This window comes from Crassostrea angulata, chromosome 3 (assembly GCF_025612915.1).
Source record: "Crassostrea angulata isolate pt1a10 chromosome 3, ASM2561291v2, whole genome shotgun sequence".
Classification (NCBI taxonomy): Eukaryota; Metazoa; Mollusca; class Bivalvia; order Ostreida; family Ostreidae; genus Magallana; species Magallana angulata.
Window position 1 is genome coordinate 28,612,836 of NC_069113.1, and position 27,775 is coordinate 28,640,610.

The 27,775-nt window shown below is 33.7% G+C and overlaps 1 pseudogene; it reads right to left on the reverse strand.

Annotated features, from left to right (window-relative positions):
* Nucleotides 1-432: 432 nt before the first annotated feature.
* On the reverse strand, nucleotides 433-27,630 carry LOC128177011 (uncharacterized; annotated as a pseudogene).
* Nucleotides 27,631-27,775: the final 145 nt, after the last annotated feature.

Sequence of the window (27,775 nt, forward strand, 5' to 3'; positions counted from 1 at the left end):
TTCCGTCACTTCCGGTCCATACCGGAAGAGTTTAAAAAATCGAGCTGTTTATCAGTTTAACGGTTTTCCTTTGATATATTTTAGTTAGATAAATGAAAAATAATGTACAAAAGGCAAGTATACAAGAAATATTGAATACAATTTACATTGAACACTTCCGTTTGCCCGTTTCCTGTCCAGTGACCAAAAACCTTATTTCGACGAGATCTCAAAAACAGTAACGACTTTAACAACCAAATTTTGTGGGATGATAGACCTATGTATGTACATGTGTTAACACTATTTTGTTTTATCCGGCGTAACTTCCGGTCGTCACAGGAAGTACACCCAATTTTGATATTTTTAAAAATATTTTGGCTATTTAGCATTGAAGTAACATTTTAGCTATAGAGATACAAAAAGTCATCTACCCATGGTAAAAAAAAGATCTACTTCCGGTTGAGACATCTCAAATATCTCAGGTAGCCTTCTTTTTTAAAAACAAAGTACCCACAAGAAACTGTGATAGATCAAGACTAATATAGATAATGGACATTGATTGAACATGTGTTTAACGGGTTTCATTGGGTCCTATGTCACTTCCGGTTAATACTTGAAATGTTCAAAAGCAATAGAACTTTTTTTTAAAACTTTTAACTTTTTTAAAAACATTTTACTCAATGTGATGAACAGTAACGTACGTAGGTAAATGAACTAACACATCTACTTTCCGTTTTCTTAATCACTTCCGTTTGTTCGTTTCCGGTCCCTAGATAAAAACCTTTTTTCAACGAGATATTATAACTAACGAAAACTTGAACATCCAAACTTTGAGGAAAGACAAAATGTACATGTATCCATTTTCTGTTTACAAGATAACTGGATTTTTTGTGCAGATTAATACATGAGGAACGGAAGACCTTTTTGTTGCTATAGCAACAAGAGTCTAGTTATTATTATTTTTTTTTTTTTTCCTTTTTTTTGTCCACAAGATTTCTCAGAGATGGCGGGATGGATTTTCTTGAAATTTTCAGGACTGATAGAAAATGATAATATCTTTAGGCGTTTTTTTCATTTTTTCAAAATTCACTTCCTGTCGTCCGTTTCCTGTCCCGCGACAAAAAGCTATGGACAATGAGATCTCAGAAACGATAAAGACTTGAACCTCCAAACTTTGAGGGATGATAGACCTATAGTTGTAGATGTGTTTAAACTATTTTGTTTTGTTCGTCGTAACTTCCGGTTGTCACCGGAAGCACTTCAAAAATAACTATTTTTTCGCATAAAATTCATTTTTGATAAAATAAATATATAAGTATAAATCTATGCATAGGTTATCTATGCGATGTTAACTCAACAAAAAATTTCGACTTCCGGTGAGATATCTCAAATATCTCAGGTAGCTTTTTTGAAACACATTTTGTACAAACGAGATCTCAGAAACTATAAGCGATCAAAGCACAAAACTTTCATGGATGATAGACATTTGATTGAAGATGTGTTTAACCGGTTTCGTTTTGTCTTCCGTCACTTCCGGTCCACACAGGAAGAGTTCAAACAAATCGAGCTGTTTATCAGTTTAACTTATTTTCATTGATATTTGTAGTGTGCTGGATGAGAAATGAAGTACAAAGGGCAAGTTTACAAGATATATTAAATACAATTTAGATTGAGCACTTCCGTTTGTCCGTTTCCTGTCCCGCGTTGAAAAAGCTTGTATCAACGAGATCTCAAAAACGGTAAAGACTTGAACATCCAAACTTTGTGGGATGATAGACCCATAGCTGTAGATGTGTTCACATTATTTTGTTTTGTTCGTCGTAACTTCCGGTCTACACCGGAAGCACTTCAAAAATAACTACTTTTTCGCATAAAATTCTTTTTCCATAAAATAAATATATAAGTATAAATCTATGCATAGATTGTCTATGCGATGTTAACTCAACAACAAAATTCTACTTCCGGTGAGATATCTCAAATATCTCAGGTAGCTTTTTTGAAACACATTTTGTACAAACGAGATCTCAGAAACTATAAGCGATCAAAGCACAAAACTTTCATGGATGATAGACATTTGATTGAAGATGTGTTTAACCGGTTTCGTTTTGTCTTCCGTCACTTCCGGTCCACACAGGAAGAGTTCAAACAAATCGAGCTGTTTATCAGTTTAACTGTTTTCCTTTGATATTTGTAGTGAAGTCGATGAAGAATTAAGTAGAAAGGGCAAGTACAAAAAAAATATTAATTACAATTTACATTGAGCACTTCCGTTTGTCCGTTTCCTGTCCCGAGACAAAAAACCTTGATTCCTGGAGATCTCAAAAACGGTAACGACTTGAACGATCAAACTTTGTGGGATGATAGACCTATGTATGTACATGTGTTTACACTATTTGTTTTGTTCGGCGTAGCTTCCGGTCGTCACCGGAAGCACTTCAAAAATTTGTTTTATTCATTTTACATAAAATGAAAATATCAGTATACAATCTTACATATGTCATCTATATAATTTTAAATTGGCAAATAAATTTTACTTCCGGTGAGATATCTCAAATATCTCTATGTAGCTTTTCTTTTTACAAATTTGATGTCCGCAATATTTTCGTCATTGTAAGTGATTGAGACACGAATCTTTCATAGATTGTTTGATAGAATTTTGATTGGGAATGTGTTTAACGGGTTTTATTTTGTCAACTGTCACTTCCGGTTCTTACCGGAAGGGTTCAAACAAATCCTGTTTTTAACAAGTTTAGCTGACTTTTTTGGAATTTCATCTAGCCTGATAAACAGTGATGTACATTAAGCAAATGTACGAGAAATACCAGCTTTTGTTTTTATTAATCACTTTCGTTCGTCCGTTTCGGTCCCGAGACAAAAATATTGTTTCAAAGAGATCTTAGATTTGGCAGAGTCGTGAACAACCAAACTTTGAGGAAAGATTGACTTATGATTGTACAAATGGTTAACATTTTTGTTTAGATCGGCGTTACTTCCGGTCGTCACAGAAAGTACTTAAAAAATTGATTTCTTTTTCATTCTCATTGTTTTACATGTAAGTAACGTCTGGATATATCATTCACAATAATTATCATATCAACTTTTTTTGCATGTAAGAGAAGCAATGTCTTACAGTTAAATTGATACATGTATATCAAAACGGAAGACCTTTTTGTTGCTTTTGCAACAAGTGTCTAGTTTTTCTTATTTCCGGTAGCGTATTCCCGCGATGAAGTTGAGCGTGCATTCAAAGTGTAACTGCTTTGTTGATACTCAGGATTACCGTTTGGTCATTTTTTTTTATGCGTATTATACATCCCAACAAGCTTTTTTTCACCATTTTCAGGCCCAAAGTGGGGGGTGCGTATTGTACACTACTGCGTATTATATTCACCGGATTACGGTACAGCGAATGAATTTATCATGTTTGTGTATATGGAAAAACTTAGAAAGTACATAATTTTAGTTATCGCTGCATTTCAAAATAGGACATGGCCAAAATCACTGTAATGATACGTCAATGTCTGCTTTGTTATCGTGAGAAAGTCCATTACATCATTAAGATTAGACGGATGATGGTAGAACAGTCAAATCCTTAATTTCCCTTTCCTTCACAGTAATCTCTGTTGTCATTGGCAACTTCGATAAAAGAGTTGTTTCCACTTCTAACTCGCATGGAAAGGCTTTTGCAAGGAGGGCAAGGGCACTTCAAATTCTGGATAGTCCTCGTCTTCAACGTCTGCAACGTCTGATGTCAAGGTGAGAAATTCCCCGTCAATGACATCATAAGCTATTACAGTTATCTTCCTTACAACTTCTGGTGCAGCAATTTCCTAAAAAAATAAAAATATATAAACAGCTACTTTTCATATAGTTGAATTTGATATAATTTAGAGTTTTGTTAAATATGCAAACAAAGGTTAACAAAGATTCAAACTGGATGCAAACCTTGCAATCAGCTTAAGTGCAAAATCACTGTAATATTGTGAAATAAAACTTACCACCAGTTTTGTCCTTGAAGTCGTGGAAACTGACTTTTCCTCCTGACAGACTTGAACGATAACATTGGTAAGCTCAATGTGCTGGCCTACGGTGGTTTTGATTTTACTCAGATCTCTCCACAGGGACACCTTACAAGCAGCTGTCTGATCTTTAATCTTTAAGGTGCGGACTGCTGTGTCTTCTCCTGCAACCTTTACTTTTCTTTCCATCTCCTCCTATTACAAAATTATTACATGATAATTTATGCAAATAAAAAAATATTATTTTATAATAGTTATATTAAAAACAATTTTTAAGGTTTTGAAAATATAAATATACTTACAGAAACAACTTGTCCTCTAATGGAGACCATCGTCTTCACTGGCGACGTCTTAATTTTGTTTATCGCCACCAATTCAGCAGGTGGCGGGCATGCCAAGTCCTGTCCTTGTTTCAGGAAGTACTCTGGTACTGCCTGTTGGAAGGGGCCAGTTTTGAGTACCTTGGACCGATTGGTCATCACAATGGTCTTCAAGTCCTTCTTGAGGATGACGTTTAGTAGCATGACAGTCCCTCCATTCCTAAGAACATTGGCCTTAGAAACGTCACATAAAATACCCTTTACAGCCATTGTATGGTCGGCAAATCCAACAGTGATTGACTGCCTTTGTTCTCCATTGGCATTTCTATAGTTTTTAATGTCCGCAATGCCACAAATTTGCACTTTTAGTGCAGTGGTGTAGGGTGCACTTGATGCACCACCATCGTCAAACACGTCTTTCAGAGTTTTCATCTACAAAGAATTCAGTTCATTATTTTTTGAAAAATTTATTGTAAAGCAATAAAGACAGGCTTATAATCAGAAAAATATGATTCCAAAACTCCAGAGATACTTATTAAACTCTTATCAATATTTGTATAAACATGGTCTAAGACTGTATCATAGTTTGTAGTTGCAGAGTTGATTAACTGGTAAAGGGAGTAAGTAGCTCTCAAGTGATTGGGCAACATTTTTACTTGAAGGAAATCTAAATTGAAGTCTCCCATAATTATACAGGGTTGTAAAAGATCAAATTTGTTATGTAAATAAACAAACATTTCCTTAAAAAGTTGCAATTTTGGGAGGGCAGTAAACAAAGCAGACATTTATTTTTGAGTTTTCATGAAAAATATACCCACAAGTCAATTCTATATTCAAAGCGTTCTCAACATTGAATGCATTTGGAGAGAGTTTAGAGTAAACAATAGTTCCATGGTATGGCCTATCTTGACAGCAAATGTCATCATTTCGAAATAAAGCATACCCATCTAGTTCATAATCTGATGAGTTATCATTAGAGTTCAGACATGTTTCAGCAAATGCTATTATATCAGCTGTGAGCAAACTTTTTTCTTTTCTTATATCGCACATGTGTCTTTTCAATGATCTACAATTTTGATATAAGATTGTTGTGACATTTTGAGGAAGATAGTACAATACAGGAATTGAAATAGAAATTTTAGCTGATGTTCTCAATCTATTCATTTCTTCTATAACTAACTCTGAAACTTTTATGCTTTTTTCCTCGAAGTTCAATAAATAAACAGATGCCAATTTTTGCACACGACTTAAAGCAACATAATAGAGGTGCTCTAATTTTTAATTTCCAAGTCCAATTACTGCACTTTCTAACGTGGAGCCCTGTGATTTGTGCACAGTTTTTGCTGCAGCAAGAGTTAATGGAAACTGGCGACGTGTAATACAGAAAGACTTATAATAATTGAAACTAAACTTTCTTGCTATCTCTAATATTGGTGTCCATGAAGATGAAACAAGATTATTAACTCTTTTCCCCTTAGAGGTTTCTATCCTTTAACCCTTAATGACACGTTTTGACGACCCTGGCCATATCCTTAATGACGACTTTTGACGCACCCTATATACAGCTCTTAATTAACTGTTGTTTATTATAAACATCGACTAGTATACACCTGGCCATGTATACGGATGGTTGTTCACTCATTCTAAATAAAGATATCACGTGATTTACCTGTGTATGGTGGCGTGATGCATTACTACAATAAACAAAGATGGCGGACTACGATGCGGACATTGCACATGTTTTCACTTTTTGTTTATAATCAAGTTTAGAGGCAGAATTTTCTAGATTTATTGGTAGTGAGATTGAATAATGAAAGCCAGATATCAAATTCATGCAAAATTTTGTGGGAAAAATCTGTGTAGTTACAGAAAACGGAACACAAGGTGTGCATTACCTGCAACCCCCAAATACACGAATATACCGGTAAATTTGAATTTTTTTAAAAAGTTAACACACTTATTTTGTTAACACGTTAGATTTATGAAATATTCTTACACCATTTATTGGAAAAAATCGTAAATATAAGTCTGAAAACGATAGACATGAATTGAAAAGTAAACCACAGGTACATTTAATTATTTACTATCAAAAAACGAATTCCGTGATGACAATGGAATCTTTCTATAAAAATTATTAAATAATTATTTGTAATAAACACAGTTTGAAATATGTTTATCAAGTATCTGTAGTGAAATTATTCTTAATAAAGCTTCAATGTAGAACACCCAGTTTTATTTTCATATACCTGTTAGCACCTGTATTGTTTTATTAGTGACTTAAATAAAAAAAATTTCAATGAATATTGAAAATTTAATTCATTACAAATCCATTGATATATAATTTTCTATGTGTTTGATTTGCTAAGACCTGTAATAAGTCTATTCAACAAGAGGCCCATGGGCCACATCGCTCACCTGAGGGACAATAGGTATGATAAAATCAGCTTAATGGAGTCATAATACAAACTATCTGGACAATGTACAATAATACATGTAGATCCTGTATAAATAAAATCCATTTTCCCCTGGATATTCTTATGTTTATAATCATTAGTCCCTTTTCTAACAAGATGATTTTATAGTCTTATCATATGTTGAGTATTGCAGTTCTCAAAATGATCCTTAACAATAGTTTATATATTAGATATAAACGTACATCAAACTATGAACCTTCTCGGGAGGCCAAAGAATTATCCTGGGGCCAAAGTCTTAACAATTATAAAGAAACATCTGGCTGATTAGTTTCTGAGAAGATTTTTAAAGATTTACCCTATATATTCCTTTGTTAAATTTTGACCCCCCCATTGTGGCCCCACCCTACCCCTGGGGATCATGATTTTCACAACCATGAATCTACACTACCTGAGGATGCTTTCACACACGTTTCAGCTTTCCTGGCTGATTAGTTTCTGAGAAGAAGATTTTTAAAGATTTACTCTGTTTATTCCTATCTAAAACATCGACCTCCCATTGTGGCCCAAACCTACCCCCAGGGTTATGATTTTCACAAATTTGAATCTACACTACCTGAGGATGCTTCCACACAAGTTTCAGCTTTCCTGGCTAATTAGTTTCTGAGAAGAAGATTTTTAAAGATTTACTCTATTTAATCATATGTTAAACTTCGACCCCCCATTGTGGCCCCATTCTACCCCCAGGGGTTATTATTTTCACAACTTTGAATCAACACTACCTGAGGATGCTTCCAAAGAAGTTTCAGCATTGCCGGCTGATTAGTTTCTGAGAAGAAGATTTTTAAAGATTTACTCTATATATTCCTATGTTTAACTTCGATCCCCCATTGTGGCCCCACCCTTCCCCCGGGGGTCATGATTTTCACAACTATGAATTTACACTACCTGAGGATGCATCCACAAAAGTGTTAGCTTTCCTGGCTGATTAGTTTCTAAGAAGAAGATTTTTAAAGATTTACTCTATATATTCCTATTTTAAACTTCGATCCCCCATTGTGGCCCCACCCTACCCCCGGGGGCCATGATTTTCACAACTATGAATCTACACTACCTGAGGATGCTTTCACACAAGTTTCAGCTTTCCTGGCTGATTAGTTTCTGAGAAGAAGATTTTTAAAGATTTACTCTATATATTCCTATGTTAAACTTCGATCCCCCATTGTGGCCTCACCGTACCCCGGGGGTCATGATTTTCACAACTTTGAATCTACACTACCTGAGGATCCTTCCACACAAGTGTCAGCTTTCCTGGCCGATTAGTTTCTGAGAAGAAGATTTTTAAAGATTTATTCTATTTATTCCTATGTAAAACTTCGATCCTTCATTGTGGCCCAACCCTACCTCCGGGGATCATGATTTTCACAAATTTGTATCTACATTACCTGATGATGCTTTCACACAAGTTTCAGCTTTCCTGGCTGATTAGTTTCTGAGGAGAAGATTTTTAAAGATTTACTCTATATATTCATTTGTTAAACTTCGACCCCCCATTGTGGCCCCACCCTCAGGTGAGCTAAAAAGGTTAAGTTTACAATACAATAAGTTGTTAAAGTTGGTTTCTGGAAGAACAGACTTTGAAAATTTTCTTAATAAATATTGACAAATATTTTACTTTTTTAAGCTTTAGTTTTTAAGATCTGTGTACAAACATAGAATTGTGAGCAAATCGCTGTATCTTGCTTATAATTCGAAGCTTAACACTCAAATATGGTTAGTAAATAGAAATTGTAAACAATTAAACACAAGAAACATGCACTACATGTATAACAAATAAAGAACACAATTTATTTTTTCGAAATGAATCATATATATATATACATGTATATACCTACATATTTCCGTCAGCGATATCAAACTCTATTTAAACTGAATAAACTCGAAAAAATGCCGAGCATCTCAACAAAACCTATTGCATTAATCTACATGTACCATTACGCAAAAGATAATGCCGAATTACCGATAGAATGAATTGTATTTCAGTACCCGTCCCCTACATCCGATTTTGCTTAATTTGCGCAGGTAAACAGTTAACTGTTTGATTTACCGAAGTCTCTGTTTGATTTGATACGTAAAAATCACGAAATACAGACGATAGTTTCCAGGTTACAAAGCATAATGAGAACGAAACGAAAATCAGAACAAGCTAACACCAACGTCATGTGTGAAAACTGTCAACGCATTGAAATATTTAGCCTCAATTTACTTCACAAAATCGGCACCAATATATTTTGTATGTTTCAAAATTTCCCTTCATACGCGAACTGTTGCACAACAAGCAAATTCATCATAGTCAGATCGACCCTTTTTCGTATAATGTCATGGCTGCTTTAAACAAAGAACCTCGTTTTAGAAGTATGGAATCATTTTACCGGATGCCGAACCCGAAGCTATTAAACTGATTGAAACACGCATTTCCTTTATTATTATTTTCGTAATAACTCAGATTTGAAACAAAATTTCCACTTAATTTTTGCAATTTATATTTTCCTTCCCATAAGGATAATTTATGCTAAACTATGTTGAATTTGCCTCGGTAGTTCTTGAGAAGAAGATTTTTAAAAATGCACCCCCCTTTTTCTACAGTTTCAAGGTTTTCTCCGCTTTGAATACAGATCAAACTTTTATTTCTGCAATTTATATTCGCCCTCCCATAAGGATGATTTGTGCCAAATTTGGTTGAAATTGGATAAGCGGTTTTAGAGAAGAAGTTCAAAATGTAAAAAGTTTACAGACGGACAGACGGACAGACGGACAGACAGACGGACAGACGGACGACGGACAAAATGTGATCAGAATAGCTCACTTGAGCTTTCAGCTCAGGTGAGCTAAAAACACACACCAGCTGTTTTCAGTTCATCTGAAAACACTCTAAGGGTAGCTCAGGGTAGAGTGTTAAGGATATGGCCTATGCGTCAAAAGGTGGCATTAAGGGGTAAAGAGTTAAACAAGTGTTTGAAACGCGACCTACATGTTTTGCCAATATCTTCAGAACAAAATTTTACCCATACAATGCTACATCTTTTTGAACCAAGCACTCAAAAGTCTAGCCTTTTAACAGTGCATGGTGTGCCATTTGTCATTCCATCTTTTACATCAATATTAACACATATTTCTGCAGGAAGTTCTTCACCCAAACACAAGTATTTCATCAATCCCTTAGTTTTTGTTGCATGGTCTGGAACTTTTGACAATATTTTTTGAATCATTGAATTTGGAAGTTCTCCTGATATTGTATCAATTGCCTGAACAATTGTCTTTTTAGATTCATCTAATTGATCAAATATATTTCTGTTATGATTAGAAACTTCATTTCTAGTTGGAAAAAGATGTGGCACATTTTTGGTTATTTCATTTTCTTCTACTATTCTCCTACTTAATATTTGGACATCATCAACATTATGTTGACCTTCTCTTAACCTGTTGAGAATTTGAGCAAATAAAACATCATCTTTTTGCCTCATTATTTCATCTAATTCAAACAAAAGGAAATTATCAACCCTTAAGTTTGGTGCCAATATATCCTGAATTCACTGCTGATATTAGATTTAAAAATCCACTGATCCATGACTGGTTTCAGTTGATACAAATCACCAAATGCAATAACTGAAACTCCTCCAAATGGTTTCAAACACCCCAATATTTCTTGAAGTCGCAAATTTATGTACTTAAACATTTTCTACCTACCATAGAAATTTCATCAATAAATACTACTTTAAGTGATTTTAAGTTTGATTAAAATGTGCCAAGTTGTTGCATATCTAATGGTCTGTAGTTGAAGCCTTGTTCCGCAGGGATGTTAAATACTGAATGAATAGTTGATCCACCAACATTAAATGCAGCTTTACCTGTTGGTGCACAAATTATGACCTTGACTTCATCAGGGTTTTCTCCAGCTTTGTGTGAGAAAAATTTTGTAAGAGCTTGATAAAGAGCTTTTAGCAATACACTTTTACCAACACCAGCACCACCACTAAGAAAATGATAAATTGGGTCATCCTTTGTTTTCATCCAATGTAACACATGGTAAAAGAATTCCTTTTGTTTAATATTCAATTTCTGAACCAAATCTCTATATTCATCATCATTTAATTCTCCAGTTAGATGTTCATCATTAGAAATTTGCTTTCTTCCTATATTCATATCTAATGCAAGATCGTACTCTCTGGTTTCGGAAGTGTTTCCTGGATTAAAACAACCAAAATCTTGCGATTGACAAGAACCTTCATTTGCATCACGCTCATCTTCATGTTGCAGTTCAGTGACTACGGGGTCATCAACTTGATTAGAAAAGAAATCCTTTTCCAATTGACATGCCATGATGTAATCTTTGTATGATAATTTCATTGACAGAAGAAAATCCTTAAAACTTACATCAGAATTATCCCCCGGTTTATAATTATTCAAAGAAGCCAGTATGTTCTCATAATTTTTTTGTGCTGCAGAAATTTGTTCAGATTCATTTTCATCTAATCCTTCAAGGATCAAAGTTTTGTCCAATGGCGGCATAGGAAAACCAAATCTACAAATGGACTTGCCTTTCTTTCTACATGTACGTGCATGTCTATGGGTCTGATAATTTACCAAATTTGGTATGGTAGGATTTTTCTTGCAAGTGACATGTTTGTCGATAAAAGACCCAATTTCTTCTTCAGAATTTTGACCAAGTTTAGGAGCTCCATCAATCCAGAGTAAAATGTGCACATGAGGGGAACCTCTTTGTTGAAACTCAATGCGAAAGAAAACATCTTTAATCTTACCAACTGGTGCACTTTCATGTTTTAAAACATTGTTGAAGAACATCTGGAGACGAAAATCAAAATATCTTGCACATGTTACTGGATCAGACTTTATAAGCTCATTTTTCTCAGACCAAGCCATATTGTCAATTTCTGAATCAGAGTAAGTTTTATTTTTAACTAGCTTTCCCAAAACACACAAGAGAACTTTCCATTTTGTTTCTGCGGCTGAAAACGAACAAAACCATGTAGGAATGCCCAACTGGTGAATCATTGAATAAATATCCTTCTTAGTCTTCTCCCAATAAGGTGGTGAACCTCGTAATGTGCGCAATACGCGATAACCTTCATTATGTTTAACAATATTGTTAACAGAACCCTCAGTAAGTACATCATCAACAGTCAGTTTTTTGCCATTCAACTTGCCTTTTCTTACAGCTAAAGACACTTTATCAGAAATTTGCTTAATTTGTAACTTCTTCAGTTTAAAAAATATATTTGTTACATTATAAGCAACTCTCCTATCAGCGTTGCGCAACTCCCATTTGCAGATGGTGCTGTAATGAATAGGTGTGATTCTTGAATTGTTATTTTGTCTAGACTCGCCACAGTATATAGTAGGAAATGATAAAAATTCAGCATTTATGTCTTGGAACATGCCTAAAGGAGAATTTCCCTCTGCAGGCGCAACACTCAAAATTCTGTTAAACTCTCGAAAATCAGCTGGTTGCATGACTGTATCGAAATTGCCCGCAGGTTTCTGAACAGCTTCATCATTTTCAGACCATTGCTCACTCTCTACTTCACAACTGGCAGGCTCATCATTGGAATCTCTATTATCATTATGAATAGAATTTACTATTTTTCTTGCATTAAGGTGTCTCTGTTTATTGCATTCCACTCTGTATTTAATGTTATACCCTCATTTCGAAATAATCTACTACATGTATTATGAATTAACCATTTAGCAGCTTCAATAATTTTCTCTGGTCTGACATGTTCAAATGCTATGTGACTTTTGTAGTTTACACTTCTTTTTAGCTTCAGAGGAATTGTGTTGTCACTCTCATTCATATTCCTTGGAAGTAGTTTCACAGTTTTATCAACATCTGCAGGGACATTTATTAGGTTTCCATGCATAGCAATTTGGCCACCCCTTGGTAATTCCTTTATTTGCATAAATGGAATACGAGGAGATATCAATCTTTCTTCAAGCTTTGTGAGACCTTGCAATTCCTTAGGTATGCATGGAAATTTTAATCCATTTCCAACTGAACATGGTGGTACCTTATCATCTTTCAAGTACTTTTTACACTGCATACATATCCATTTCTTATTTTCAACACTTGTAATTGAAGTGGTACAACTGTTAATCAAAGTGCTTGATAGACGGGTCAAATCAAATTCTAAAACAGAATGTCTAAAGAAGATTTGATTACAACTTATGCAAATAAATTCAGGTCCATGTAAAATTACTTTATGAAAATTTGAAATAATTGTCTCGCTAGAAGAAAGTTTTTCAGGAAAATTTGAAATATTTGTCTTGCTAGAGCAAAGCTTTTTAGGAGGTAGGGAATCTTTCTTCAAATGATCTGAATTTCCTTTTCTGTTTTGAGACAAAGTATTTTTCGGGTTCTTTTTCTGTTTAGATCTTAGAAATGGCAATTCGATAAGGTCTATTCTCCTTACAGCATTTCCTAAGGCTGGAGTAAATCCTGAATTTTCATTTGTTGTACAGGTGATTACTTCTGGTACGTGACATACAAAAGCCTCACTTGCTTTATGTACATATTTAATGCAATGTTCGGAAGTTTCATTCACATTAACAACATGAAAATCATATTGTTCATTATTTTCACCGGCATGAACTAAATCCCTGAGATGATCACACAATTCGTTCATAGATTTCTTCTGAATAATGATACTTGTACCATCTGCACAACTGTAACCAACCCCTGCGATATGATCATGAACAATTCATGATTTTCCCTTGAATGATTCATGAATTATATTCATGAAATGTTCATGAACAGTTCATGAGGATCCCATGAACTTATTATTGGACATTTTAAAGTCATGAATTTTTGTTCATGAAAAAATGTTGATGAATATTCATGAATATAATTTTTCATGAATAATTCATGAACAGTTATATTCATGAAGCTTCATCATTTGATGAATGTCCAATAATAAGTTCATCGGATCTTCATGAACTGTTCATGAATAAGTTTAATGAATCTTCATGAACTGTTCATGAATATCATTATGAATTTCATTCATGAATAATTCATAAATAAAATTCATGAACTATTCATGAAAATTCTTACCGTCTACATTTTGTATATAAAAAGGTAAAATCACCTAAAAAATCAAATATAAAATACTTTATTATAATAAATTGAAGAATAATGAGACAATATCTTAAGTATCACATAATTCTTATGTACTGACTATCACTTTAAATAATCAGCAAGTTTAATAAAGTTGTTTTAAAAAACAACAGGTAATGATATCAATACTAACTCATTAGCTTTAAAGGAATGTTACAATATTTAAAATTGACATACCAATATGCAATGATTTGAAATAAAAGCGACATTAGAATATGATTACTAGTTGATAACTATCAATATGTTCTTTATGAAATCTTCCTTTGTTGCATCTTCTTTGCCTCTGCTCATGTTGATTTCACTTGTATTCCATATATTGCAATGTGCATTTACTGCATGGTAGGTAAAATGCTCCATCCTTTAAATGATTATTTTCTACAAACCCAGAGTGTCTTGGTGACAATACTTCTTGGTGGCAATTCTTCAGGCTTCACATATAGCCCCTTCGGTGGCAGAAGAGTTGTACCTCTGTACTGTACAAAAATAATATGACAAATAGCAGTATAGTTATGACATGTCGTTTAAAACATTTGGAACATCAACTAATCATTCAATCATCTCATTTAATTCTTATTTCAAATATTTTTATCAAATGATAATGCTGAAATTGCACTAGAGCTTAAGAATGAGAGTGCCTACCCTAGAAAAAGTGATATCGCAGAAAAATAAAACAACTCAAGATGAAACAAGATGAAACATTCAGGAGAAAACATAAATAGGCATTATGCCTGCTGTTCAATCCATTTCAATGTATCTATATACTCGAATAAAATACTTCTTTAATTTATTACGATGAAACTATAACTGTTTTCAAATTTGTAAATGATACCACAGGGGCTCGTCACGAAGTTTTTTCAACCTTTTATATATACCACCTCTATACTATAAAATACACAAGGGAGGAATCAAAACTGGGAAAAATCGCTACCTCCCGATTTCGGTCGCCTCGTATTAATTCTTCTCGGACGTTAAACCCTGCACTCTAGGAATCATTAGATCGGGAAAGGACCATAGTTTTTAGGAATACCTGCAAAATTTAAACATCGGCAACAATTTTAGAAGTTTTCACGCATTTTCTTCCAGTTTACTCTCCGGTGACACTTTCTTCGATCAGGTGGTATATATAAAAGGTTGAAAAAACTTCGTGACGAGCCCCTGTGATGATACTGGCCATTCTATTAGAAATTTTCAATTACTTGCAATAGCATTTATTTATTACTTACTGAAATTTATGTTCAATGATCACTATCTTTAGGGCTGTCAAATATTCTGGTTTCACTGCATAATTCTAGAGTAAAAAAAAAATTGTATTTACTCAAATGACATCAGCATATAACTTTACCTTGTAATTGCATCGATTTAGGTATATCAAATGTGTAATTTATTATCAATTATGTAGTTAAAACTTATAAGTTAGTCAAAAAAGAATTTCACTACAAAATAAAAACCGCCATTTTGAAATGTTTGAAAAAATGAACAAAACTTAATCTTACGTTTTGACTCCCTCATAAAAGTTATTTCAATATACATGTATACAAACTATATTACCTTTAATACCATTACTTTGAACTACATCTGCTGCATTATCTTCTTGCAGGTTCCATGCTTAATTAATCCATCGCTCATGTTGAAGATCCGTCTGCTTTCATTCAAAACGCGTAATCACTGGGCGGAAGTGACGTAATAGAATCAAAACAACTCGCTGACTGTGTATTCTGAGACTCTTTCATTTAGTTAAATAGTTTTTTTTAACATATGTTAATAATAATCAAAAATATCTTTAAATGAAACTAATTATAAAATGCATAAGTTTTCATTATTTATATTTTCAGAGATTGAAGAAACGTACGATTTAATATCGTTCAGTTTACACAAGTTGTGTCTGTTAAACTTCAACCCCCTTCGTTTTTGAACCCTCAAGGTTTTGGAACTTAAAAACTTAAAAAATAATTTACACTCAATTAAATATTCTTTCATACTTTATTTCTATAATTTGCATTAATGTTTTAAAGTATTATTTTCATTATTGCTTGTCATTAAGTTAATTGACAAATTAAAGTTCAGTGTGTTTTTGTAACGGAGGCGAATCGACATGACACCTCATAAACAATGGCGGACTCTTCGAAACTCGGAGTGTAGTAACGGTAGTTGTCTGAGTTTAAACAGATAATCATAAATGAATTGTTGGAAGTTCTCAACGGAATATTTACATAACGGATTTGTAACTTCTTAGAATGAATCGCTTTCAAATGTGTGCAGCAGTAATGCCTTTTACAAAGAAACCGCAAAGGTTCTAAACTCGACGGGGTCCAAATTTCAACCGAATGTGCTCGGAACATTTTCTCTGTCGTTCTCCCAGGAACAGACGCACTTCGTCTTGTGTGTATTTATGCTTCTATGATAGACTGACAACCTACCATGTCTTTAATAAACTTGATATACAATGTACTTCAAACAAGTTGGAATTCAACGTATACTAAATCTTTTTTCCAAAGAAATATGCAAAGTTTTAAATTATTTCACTTTTTTCAGTTTTTCAGTTCAGTTTTAACAACATAGAACAGCCATAATGTATCATCTGCAAAGACTTATTATTCACTAATAAATTATGTCATTTAAAAAAAAACAAAAAATTGAACAATGAAGAAATTAAGCGTCAAATTTAGGATCTAGTAATGACCATTTGATCGTGATGTCTGAGACCTTCGCTGTTGTCAATGAATTTACATGTTTCTTAGAATTGAATAAATAAAGTAACTATAATATATCACATCTTTCTTTTTCAAAATTAAAGATGCCACATTTATATAGGTGTTTGCAAGAATATTCATGAATGTTCATGCAGACTGTGTTTTAATATTAATATTTTAAGATGTATAATTTTTTTTAAAAAAGATATTGTTCTGAATACTAGAGTAAACTATGTTATTTATAAAAGTATTTGAAATTAATTATATATTTCGTAAATTAGAACTTCATGAAAATTCAGGAATGTTCAATACCTAGAACTATTGAATACCAGGTATTTCCTGTATTCTTGTATATTCATAATTTGTTCATGAATTACATTTTAAGAATACATTCATGAATAAAATTCATGAACCACCTTTATGAACCAGTTATGAACCAGTCATGAATACATCATGAAACTTCATGAACGGTTCATTAAAGTTCTTAAAATCATGAATTTCATCTCGCAGGGGAATAACATCTCTAGAATGGGAATCAAAAATGAGGAAAATGTCTCCATCTCTACATATGGCTAAAGCATTTCCTTTACAAATAAATATACCATATTGACAATTCAATACATTTCCTGACAATCCCATTAAAATGGCGGTTTCCAACCTAACTAAAGGATATTCCCCAACAAAATGATCTTGAATGCTGCCACTGAAAGTGTTCCTAACTTTCCAGTAGAAATATTTTCCATCTATTTTTGTAAATGGTGGCAAGTCTCTTGGCTCAAGGAAACCTTTTGAAGGTCTTAAAAATTCTTTTGAAAATCTGTACACATAATCCCCTCTTTGCAAAATCTTGTCTAAATCGTCACTTGTCCATTTTATGTTTTTGAAAGGTTTCAATTTGCAAGATACAAGAAAAACAACACAACAAGGTAAAAATTGCCTTCCATGTGATTCTTCACTAAATAATTCATTTCCTTGATGAAATCTTCCCTGAATTGGAAAACAACTTTTGTAATAGAACTCTGTTGGTCCAGGATTTACTTCAACATTACCACTCACCAATAACAGTAGAGACACACACAACAATAGCTTACTCAATAGCAAAATTTTGCATAATCCTCCATATGCATTTTCGTTTAAGAACCAAGTATTTTTTGCTTTTGTTTTAGAATTGGGATTAAAACAGCCTATCCTAAGTCGCCATTGGTCTAAAATAACTCCCATGATCTACCTTTTTGGTCAAAGCGAATATAATTCTATTTAACTAATACCCAATTTATCAGAATTTCTACTCCAGTCTTAATGATTTTTACATAAAGTACAGGAATTCCTTTGATTTTGTTTTCAAACAGAATGCCAAAATAATTGATACAATACTCCCTTGTTTACCAAGTCACAGTTCTGCTCCAGATGCAATGTAAAATCAACTTCAGTAATTTAATAGTTTGTCAAATCAAAAATTTAGCCAAACTCCAAGTGTTCTGCTCCAGATGCAATGTAAAATCCACTCCAGTAATTTAAGTTTGTCAACTCAAAAATTTAGCCAAACTCCAAGTCACAAATTTTTCAACTCCAGATCTAATGCAAGTCAACTCCAGTATTTTTGATATATTTAAAATATAAGTCAATCTCCAAGTCAAAATAGTTTTTAGTTTTCTACTCCAGTTCTAATGTATATCAACTCTAGTAATTGGTACTTTGTCAAATCAAAAACACACAAAATCTAAAGTAAAACAGTCTTCTATTTAACACAAAATACAAATCAACTCCAGTAATTTTCTCAAATTGAAAATTTTGTCAATCTCCAAGTCAAATCATAATTTTTTACTCCAGATTTAATGCATATCAACTCCAGTAATATTGTACTCAATATTGAATAAAAGCCTATCTCCAGCTCAAATAGTTTTCTACTTCAGTAAATCAATTCTAAAGTGATATAATTTGAGTAATGTCTGCATTCCAGAATCAAAATCAAATAAACATATGTAAACACCAAATCACACAAACAGTTTTCTACATAATAAGAATAGAATAGTATTGATGTATCAACAATGTTACATCATGCAAATTCTTACTGTCAGGCTTTCCTTTAAACATATTGTAGATGTATCTAAAACACACTATTTGTTTGTTGTGATTAAACTGTCTACTTCATAAAATGGCATTTGACATATAAACCTTCTAATTCCAGCAACCCTCAATCGTATTCCTTTAACAACAAATTACAAGACGATTTTACGATGTATCCATTTCTCTTCGCTGTGTTTACATGCTCAAATTGATTACCGTATGAATATATTTAAAAAATGGACTAAAATTACTCTAAAACAGAATTAAAAGTAAAATATTATCAATTGATTGCCCTTACCTTTCAATTCTTTGTTTAATGTCTGTTAATCACTGTTTTAATTTCTTTTTCTTTCTTCTTCGACTTCTGTTCCTTCTAACCCACGCTATCCTCGTCTAGACACGCTATCTTTTCCAGACATCACGTGACTTTATAAATATAGTTCGCATGATATTGTAATGAAATCATAAAAATATTGCTGTTTTTGTTGGGTTTTGTTCATCATTTCAAGGAATGGCGATAAATATATCTTTCACAAATTGCAATCGTATTTCATACGTGATTAATTCTCCTGGTGATATTCATACGCAGAGTGTACGGAGCGCCATATGTCAAATGGATTATGGGATGTCTCAGTATTTATCGCTGGCTTGTGGGAAAGGTCCGATAAGTTACGATCAAAAAGATATTCCTCCGCTATCGGTGCTTCTTTATTCACTCGCTAGTCACTCACTACACCCGACATTTTGAAAATATATTTATTATCGAATAAATGAAATATTTGCATGTTGCCAACTTGTAATATCATCATACAACTTTTAATTAAACGCACGCAACTTCAAACACTTGAGTAAAAGCTGTGCACTTTTTATTTGCGGATTCAATCATAGTCTGTGTTGTTTGGCTCCTAAAAACTGAACTTCCGGACGTACGATCCCTAGATGGCTTTCGAGCTTCGCTCGACGCCATAAAAATGAAGAATAGTTTATGTTTTCCTTTCGTTTGTAAGGTGTTTATAAAATAGGGCCAAGGAAAAACGTTGAAGTAACATTGCGATGATTTTGTGGTTGCGCTGGGTCATTGGATGTAGGCAAGTTTGTTAGCCAGGGTTCGACATTAACCTTAGTCCGTTAGTCACAGACTAATTGATTTTGAGTCGGACTAACAAAATTTCTGTCTAATCAGTCCGGTTGGACTAATAAAAAAATCTGCTTAAAAAAATGTATTAATTATTGATGTTGCAAAGCCACGGCAATATTGTCGACAACTTCCTGGAAAACGCTGAGTTTATTTTTACAGTAAATTGATATATGATACATTTTGGTGATTATAGAGTTGCCGAGTGAAAACAACAGAGGTATGCAGGATGTTATGGGTGATTTGATAATTTTTTGCCCTAAGGGTAGGTAACAAGCACACACGTTCACAACAACCCTGGCTTCGATAGCGACGCTTAGGTGTTTAAAAAAAAATAAACTGAAAGGTGAAAGGAAATTTCTTGTTGTTTAATTTAAATGAATTGTGTTTAAATCATTTGTCTTAAATTGCTTATTATTTATACCTAATTTTTAAAGAACTTAAATAACAAAAAGAACATGGTAGCTCAACGCCCTGATCTATTGCACAGATCTATTTTTAACATCTGTAATGGCGGCTTCTACCATGTACACGGAGATAGTGAATACGCAGCTTCTTGCTATGTACTGAATAGTACAATACAACTAAGCCAGTGATTAACCTGTAAGAAAAAAACATCAAAAAATTCCTTGTGATGTATGATACCCACCCCTTCTTACAAATTCTAATAAAAACAGTGTTTTTTATTAGACAAAATACGGTAATGCATTTCATTTATTTTTGACGGACTAATAAAATTGCCTGCGGACTAGTTAAAGTTACTGTTGAATCATTAATTTTCGTGGGGGCCAATTTTTGTGGAATACTTAAATTTTACAGGTTCGTGGGGACGTAATTTCGTGTATTTTATTTCACCTACAAAGGGAGATATGCCATTAGAACCAAAATTGATTAATTTGTGGATGATGTAAATTCGTGGATGAGAGGTACCCACGAATTCCACGAAAATTGAGCCACCACGATATCTAATGATTCCACAGTAACAGACACTTGTCCGGCAGGACTAATGCATAAAAAAGTTAGTGTCGACCCCTGTTAGCTTATCAGGAATGAACAAATGATGTCATCAGCCTCAACATTTTTACGATAATAAAAGACATCCTGACTTATGTCCTGGTGAAATTTCAATGATTTATCTTTTTACACAAGGAAGTTAGAGTAATTGTCTCAATAATTTCCGAACAACCCTCGTAAGAGCTCAAATTCCCAGAGCAAGAGAATAAGAGTTTCCTGGTAATATACAAATCTACACATTGTTTTCTAAATATCCACCAAGGTTCATGAAATTCAGTGCAGCAGTTTCAGAGGAGTTCAATTTCTTTATTGCAAAAGACATACGTCTTATAGCACTTATAATGGTGAACAATACATGAATATATATAGGCAATAATGGACGGTCAGTCCTTACAAATCTTGACTCGTGCGCACAAACTCTTATGTTTATAGAATAATTTGAATTTGGAGAATGAAATAACACATATATATTATATATATTGATAGTAATAACAATTGAAATCAGCAAATGACACTTGATATAGTCAAACCATTCTGAGTGTAAGGGCTTTGTAAATGAATTTTCCTAAATTACACAATTCTTTGATATTGTTAACACTTAGTAACTGTATTAATTTGTACATGGATGGTTTACACCAGTAATACTTTTTTACAAGCTTTGATCGTAATGCTAAGTACATTGGACATACAAGTATAAAATGATTTTCATCTTCAATGTCTGTTATACAAGTTTTACAAAATCTTTTGTCTCTTGGTATATTTTTATGTCGACCTGTTTCAATAAGCAGATTATGTGAGGACAACCTCATTTTGGAAATACATTTTTTTATACAACCTTAGTATTGATTTTTCTAAATAATATTGTAAGCAAAAATTATCAACTAAGTGCTTGTAAATAAAACATTTTGTTTCTATTTGCATCTTGCCATGCAGCGTTTGAATAAAGTTGTCTTTTAAAAGTCTTTTCTGTATAATTGGTAGACAAATACGACTGTTTAAATTACTTTGACCATCCCACATGTAGCCAAGTCCCAGATTATATAATTGGTCCTTAGTAAATTTTGCCCAGCTTTGATAATTTTGCTTTTCGTTTTCACAAATACAATATGACCAGCCATAAGCAGCTCTTAATATACAATTTTCTGTCCGTAATAATTTAAACCAGAACTTAAACATTCGATATATATACAAATAAGATACAAGGGTAGATGCCCAGTCTCGAAATATAACATAGTTGTATTAGTATTATTACGGACACCAAGCACAAAGCGTAAAAACTCAAGGTGGACCTTTTCAATATCTTGTCCCTTGTGGGAACCCCAAACTTCACATCCATAATTTAAAATGCTACACACATAGGTATCAAAAACAGAAAACAAAGTACAATGGTTTAAATAAATACTTGAAATATTGTAACAAGGACAATGAAATCCATAATTGAGAAAAAGACTTTCATGCAGGTAATTAATATGTTAACTTTGATAGACAGCTTCAGTCACTCTCTTTTCTGAATATACCGTATTTTCCCGACGACTCGTCGATGCAGACGACTCGTCGAATTGCCCATTTTTAGCCAAAATTTTAACAAAATCCTACGATACGTCGATCTCAGACCATACGTCGATCTTATCACTTCAAAATGGCCTATAAAACTGCAGTAACATTATTAGTGTATGATGCCATGATGTCACCGATATTGCTACCAATTATTATTAATGATTAACATTTAAACAATTACGCTTTATAAGTATGCATCAAATTTTCAAATACCGGCAACTTCTACAAAGTCGCTTGCATTTTAAACAATTCCCGATATCGCGTGTTATGCAAAACTAAACTTACTTTGTCAGAAATATTTTATTCCCAAGCATTAAAATAAGTATCCACTCTGACTATCGCCAGTGTATTCGTCATTACGTAACCAGCCACATGTTGATTCGGCGCGTGGTCAATGTTTGTTTAACAATTTCCGGTGTCATAGGCATGCACCTGTGTCTTGTCGGACTTCAAAGGGGGGTCTCAAGTGCAGAAAGCTTAGCAATTACTATGATTTGATGAAACTTGTTTACTTTGTATCCAGTAATGCAGTTACACGCTATTGTTTTACATAGACACTCTTAGAAATAGATCGATCATTTGTACGACTTGATAATGACGATATACGACATACATACGTTTCCTAAAAAAATTATCTAACAATAATCAAAGAATTGGACAATAATTAATCAATGAACTATAATCACTCTTATAACGGTACTCTTTATATACACAGGGAGTGAAATTGCCGTAAAGATCTCAGCCTTAGGGCAAGATTATTAACACAACCGGTGTCAGCCTATTGTATAAACAGTAGTATTGATAATTGCCGATTACGTATTTTAAGACTGAATTTGACCATTAAATATTTCTGATTTATACTTTCCACTAACAACTCTTTACAAATAAAATAATTAAATTTTAATTTTTTTTTTAATTAAAAAACATCCCCCAGACCTACTGCAATATTTTCTTCCATTCAAACTTGGTTTCAATTTTACTGCGCAATGTTATCTTCCTACTAGTGATACATAGAACCATGTGACGATGTGTTTATAAAAACGGAACGGTAAAACTTTTAATTGATTAAAGACAATGTAACATTTTTTAATAACTGTTGTTATTATTATGTATTTAGTGTTGACAGATGAGTGAAAATGATATAATTATTAAAGATAAACAGTGAATTGAACAACGTAATTTTCAATCACACAGCCAACTCAAGATGATTAAAACCAAGATTTTAAATGCTATTTTTAAAAAATTTCTGACATCGAGCCTACGACAAGTCAACCAGACGATAAGTCGGGTGTTCTGCTTCAGAGGAAAAAAATACCGACTAATCGTCGGAAAAATACGGTATATAAATTGTCTCTTTCATTAAAATAATCAACAGCAGAACAAAAGAATAAGATTTATAAACATAATATATAACCCCACCCCAAAAACCATCCTTTGATGGTTTATCGTATCATGAAAAATTAATTTTTAAAAGAAGACAGCTTTTAAATTATGCAGTCAGTTTCAATCAAGTGTAAATATATGTAAAGAAGATTTTTAAATACTTGGCCATACCCTAGCTGAAGTAATAACCCATGCTTTGGGGGTCATGAAATACACAAATTTTGGTAGAGGTTTTTTTTTTTATCTATATCAATATGTTGTCAGTTTCTATTCAGTGCCAGTAGAGGTAAAGAAGAAGAATTTTAAACATAATATATACCGTATTTTTCGGGGCATATGTCGATGTGGGGCATAGGCCGAATTGCTAATTTTTAGACAAAATTCAAGAAAAATCCTTAGACTAGCCTAATTGGGGGATAAGCCGATTTTCAATCGATGATTACTATAGTGAAAGTATGACCGCTGATTAAGAAAGTCACCGTATTAAGTATATACTTTCAGAATATCGATGTAGAAAGTCAAAAGAGTAATTAAAGTTATTAAATTTGCTTAACATATATATTTCAAGCAATTTTTAAAAATTAATCTGTGTTTTGTGGCTGTTTGGTCTCTTCCGTATTCGTCGGTGTATCGTAATTTTACATAGCTTATTGCTAAATCTCATTTAATCAAGTTATACTTTGAAAGCTACTTGTAAATACGGGGTATGGAGTCCATTAGTCGTTATGCAGAGAAGTTGTAATGTTAAAAACACAGTTAATGCAATGAAGTGTAACGGTGTTCACTAGGCTACGTGCCCCCAGGCTGTGTTTTAGTCACAGGTTTCACACCTTTGTATATACACACGACACCAGAATACCGTTATTTCATCCAACAGAAAATTAATTGTAAAAACACATAGCATTTGATTTATTCTACACCCAAGACCAGTGATTCCTACGAACGCAGACATGAAGAATTCACCAAAATTTCGTCATATCACATTCTACTCGGTTTCATTTTCTTTTTTACTACGCAATAATAGTTTCCAGGGTTCATACACGAACGTGGGAAAAAATTCTTTTGATTGGGATTGAAAAGAAATACCTTGTACAATACTGTACATTTTATTACTCACGATGTCATTACAAAAATTATCAACGGGACAACTATCGAACAATAGTTCAAACGGATGAAAAAAAAACAACCCTCATAATAAATTGCTACAACAGTACAACGGATAAAAACAGTGGATTTTATATTTTACTGTTAAATTTTTTTAACTTTGAGTCCAAGAATAGCCGATCCCGGGGGATAGGCCGGGGCTCGCTCATCCGAGGACAAAAAATACCGGCCTATGCCCCGAAAATACGGTACCAAGATGTAATTATAATTGGGGCAATTATAAAGTCTCCCAAACGGACAAGGCCATCATTTGGAGTAGGGATAACCCACATAGGTCAAACCTTACAGACAAAAAGATTAAGAACTTGATTATTTTTATTTCTGAAGTTTCATGATGTTCCCCAGGGGTCCTTTACTATATATCAGGTGAACCAACATGACCTAAGGAAGAAGAATATATATGGTGAAGGGGTGGGGATCTCCACCGTTTTCAAGATATTTGGGCACTTCCTGTTTGAGGGGGGTCAGGACAACCCCCAGGGCCCATAACCTACATACCCTTTGATGCCGCTTGACACAAGGAACAAGAATATACATGGTTTAGGGGTGGGGATCTTAACCATTTTCAAGTTATTTGGGCACTTCCTGTTTGAAGGTGGTCAGGACCAACACCCAGGGCCCATAACCTACATACTATTTGATGCTCCTTACACAGGAACAACAATATACATGGTTTAGGGATTCTAACAGTTTCTGAGATATATTGTCATTTCAAATTCCTGGGGGTGGGGATGACCCTAGGGGTCAGATCTAATAAACCCTATATATTGCCTGTAACAGTTAATATATGATTCCGAAAACCCTATATTATTATCTTTGTCCGTTTTCAAGTTGTAACCATTTACAATAGAGTCTACGATTTTTCCCATAAGGTTCAATGTTAAACCCCACCACCTTTTGACACCCCAGGAAAGTGGTTGGCCAACCCCAAGTGAGAAAAATCAAACCAGCATGCACATGCAGGCCTATTGTATCCTAGAAATTTGTACAATTCTTTTCAGCCATCTCTGATAAACGCGACGAACAAGTTCAGAGTAGGAAAGAAGAAAAAGAAGAACCGTACAAAAACAATATGTCTCCAAACTTCGTTTGGGAGACTTAATACCACTATGACTGTTTTGGCCTGCCCTAGGGCCAACACCCCTACCTTGGCCAATGGGGGCCTGAAATTTACAATTTTGGTAGATGGCTTTATTTTCTTCATTGATATGCAGCCAGTTTTTATTCAGTATCAGCAGAAGAAAAGATGATGGTTTTTAAACATTATCTACAGTCACACTATATGACTATTAAATTAGCCCTTCCCTAGATTAAAAACCCCTACCCCAAGGCACATGAAATTCACTATTTTTGAAGAGGGCTTCCTGGTCTTCATAACTATGAACTCATATTTTCTTTTAGATGTGCAGAGGTACAGTCGAGAAGAAGACTTTAAATCAAAGTACTGAAGTACTGAAAGCCGGGCTCTTTTGATATGTGTTTATGTATATGGTGTTGTAAAGACTGAAAATCTCTCTCTCTCTCTCTCTCTCTCTCTCTCTCTCTCTCTCTCATGCTTTTAATGTCGGCAAAGCGTCAGAGAGCAACCAAATTTTGTAAGCGGCTATAAACGAAAATATGTCTGTCTAGTAGAAAAAAATTCAACAATTGCTGCCTTGAATTTTGCAACAAGCGTTATAAATTCAAATCCGATTTCTTCACTGCGCAGCAAAGTACTTCATGGAAATTCATGCGCATGTGGTATGTGTCCAAAATGCATAGCCTGTTTTTAAAACACGTAATTAATAAGAAAACTAAAAAAGATAGACAATACTTTTGAAATTAAAAAAAACAAAACAAAAAAAACCCAACCCTTTTGACAAAACGTGGCTCTTTGTGTAACTAATCGGTATAGCAGAAGCTTTTACTTTGATGCTGTTCGGTTTGTTGTTTACTTTTGAAGTTGTGCTATTTATAGTAACATTGGCAATTTGCCTGCCTACAGCCAGGACTCTGCTTTCAGCAGAGCCCGGCTAAAAATGGTCAAGTATTGACTATTTAAGGTATCACAACACTATTTTTTCGAAGGTTCACGTCAAAACATGGCTGAGTGAAAATAATTCCCAAATTCCCCTTCGATTTTAGGAGTTTTCCGCCAGCGACAGGGACTGTACTTTTTTATGAGATAAAAAACAACGTGTAAAATGCCTGATTTTCCCACCTTTGTAAAAATACGAGGTCACTTGAATTTTTGATGCCAGTTGTTTAGGCAGGGGGGTGAAAGGGCTCGGACATGATTTTCAAGCACATGTGTAACTTTGATGTAAACAAACTCTCGTGCCTTTGTGGATGGCTGTGTGTTTTTTGCTACTAAATTGGTTAGGAACAATTGTTTTCAAAGTTGTAAAGAGGAATTTTCCCAGAAGTTTGTTTTAAACTTGCTACCCGTATCTAAAGTTGCGTAATTTTGGTAAGAATATAAAGTAAAAATTAATAGTGTTGTGCAACCTGAAGGAAAATTGTTATGATGTGTTTTAAGTCATAAAGTGGAGTTTTTTGGCGTTCTATCGATGTGTGTAGATTAGAAATCACCAACAATGAGCCTTTGTGTCCGGCACCTCTCTTATTTTGCTGTCAATGGCGCATACAAAATTAGCCCAGATTTCCTCTGAAATTTCGTAGAACATCAAACAGCGACCCGATTATATAGTGTATCGGACCGTCCAAACTGCCCCAAAAATATACAGCAGCTTATCTAGAAAGTTGGTTTTATCGTCGTAAACCAAAAAAGCTTCTATGTATTACGAATTTTTTGTAAAATGAGTTATTTAGACGCTTGTATGGTATACAGAATCTATAAAAGTATGC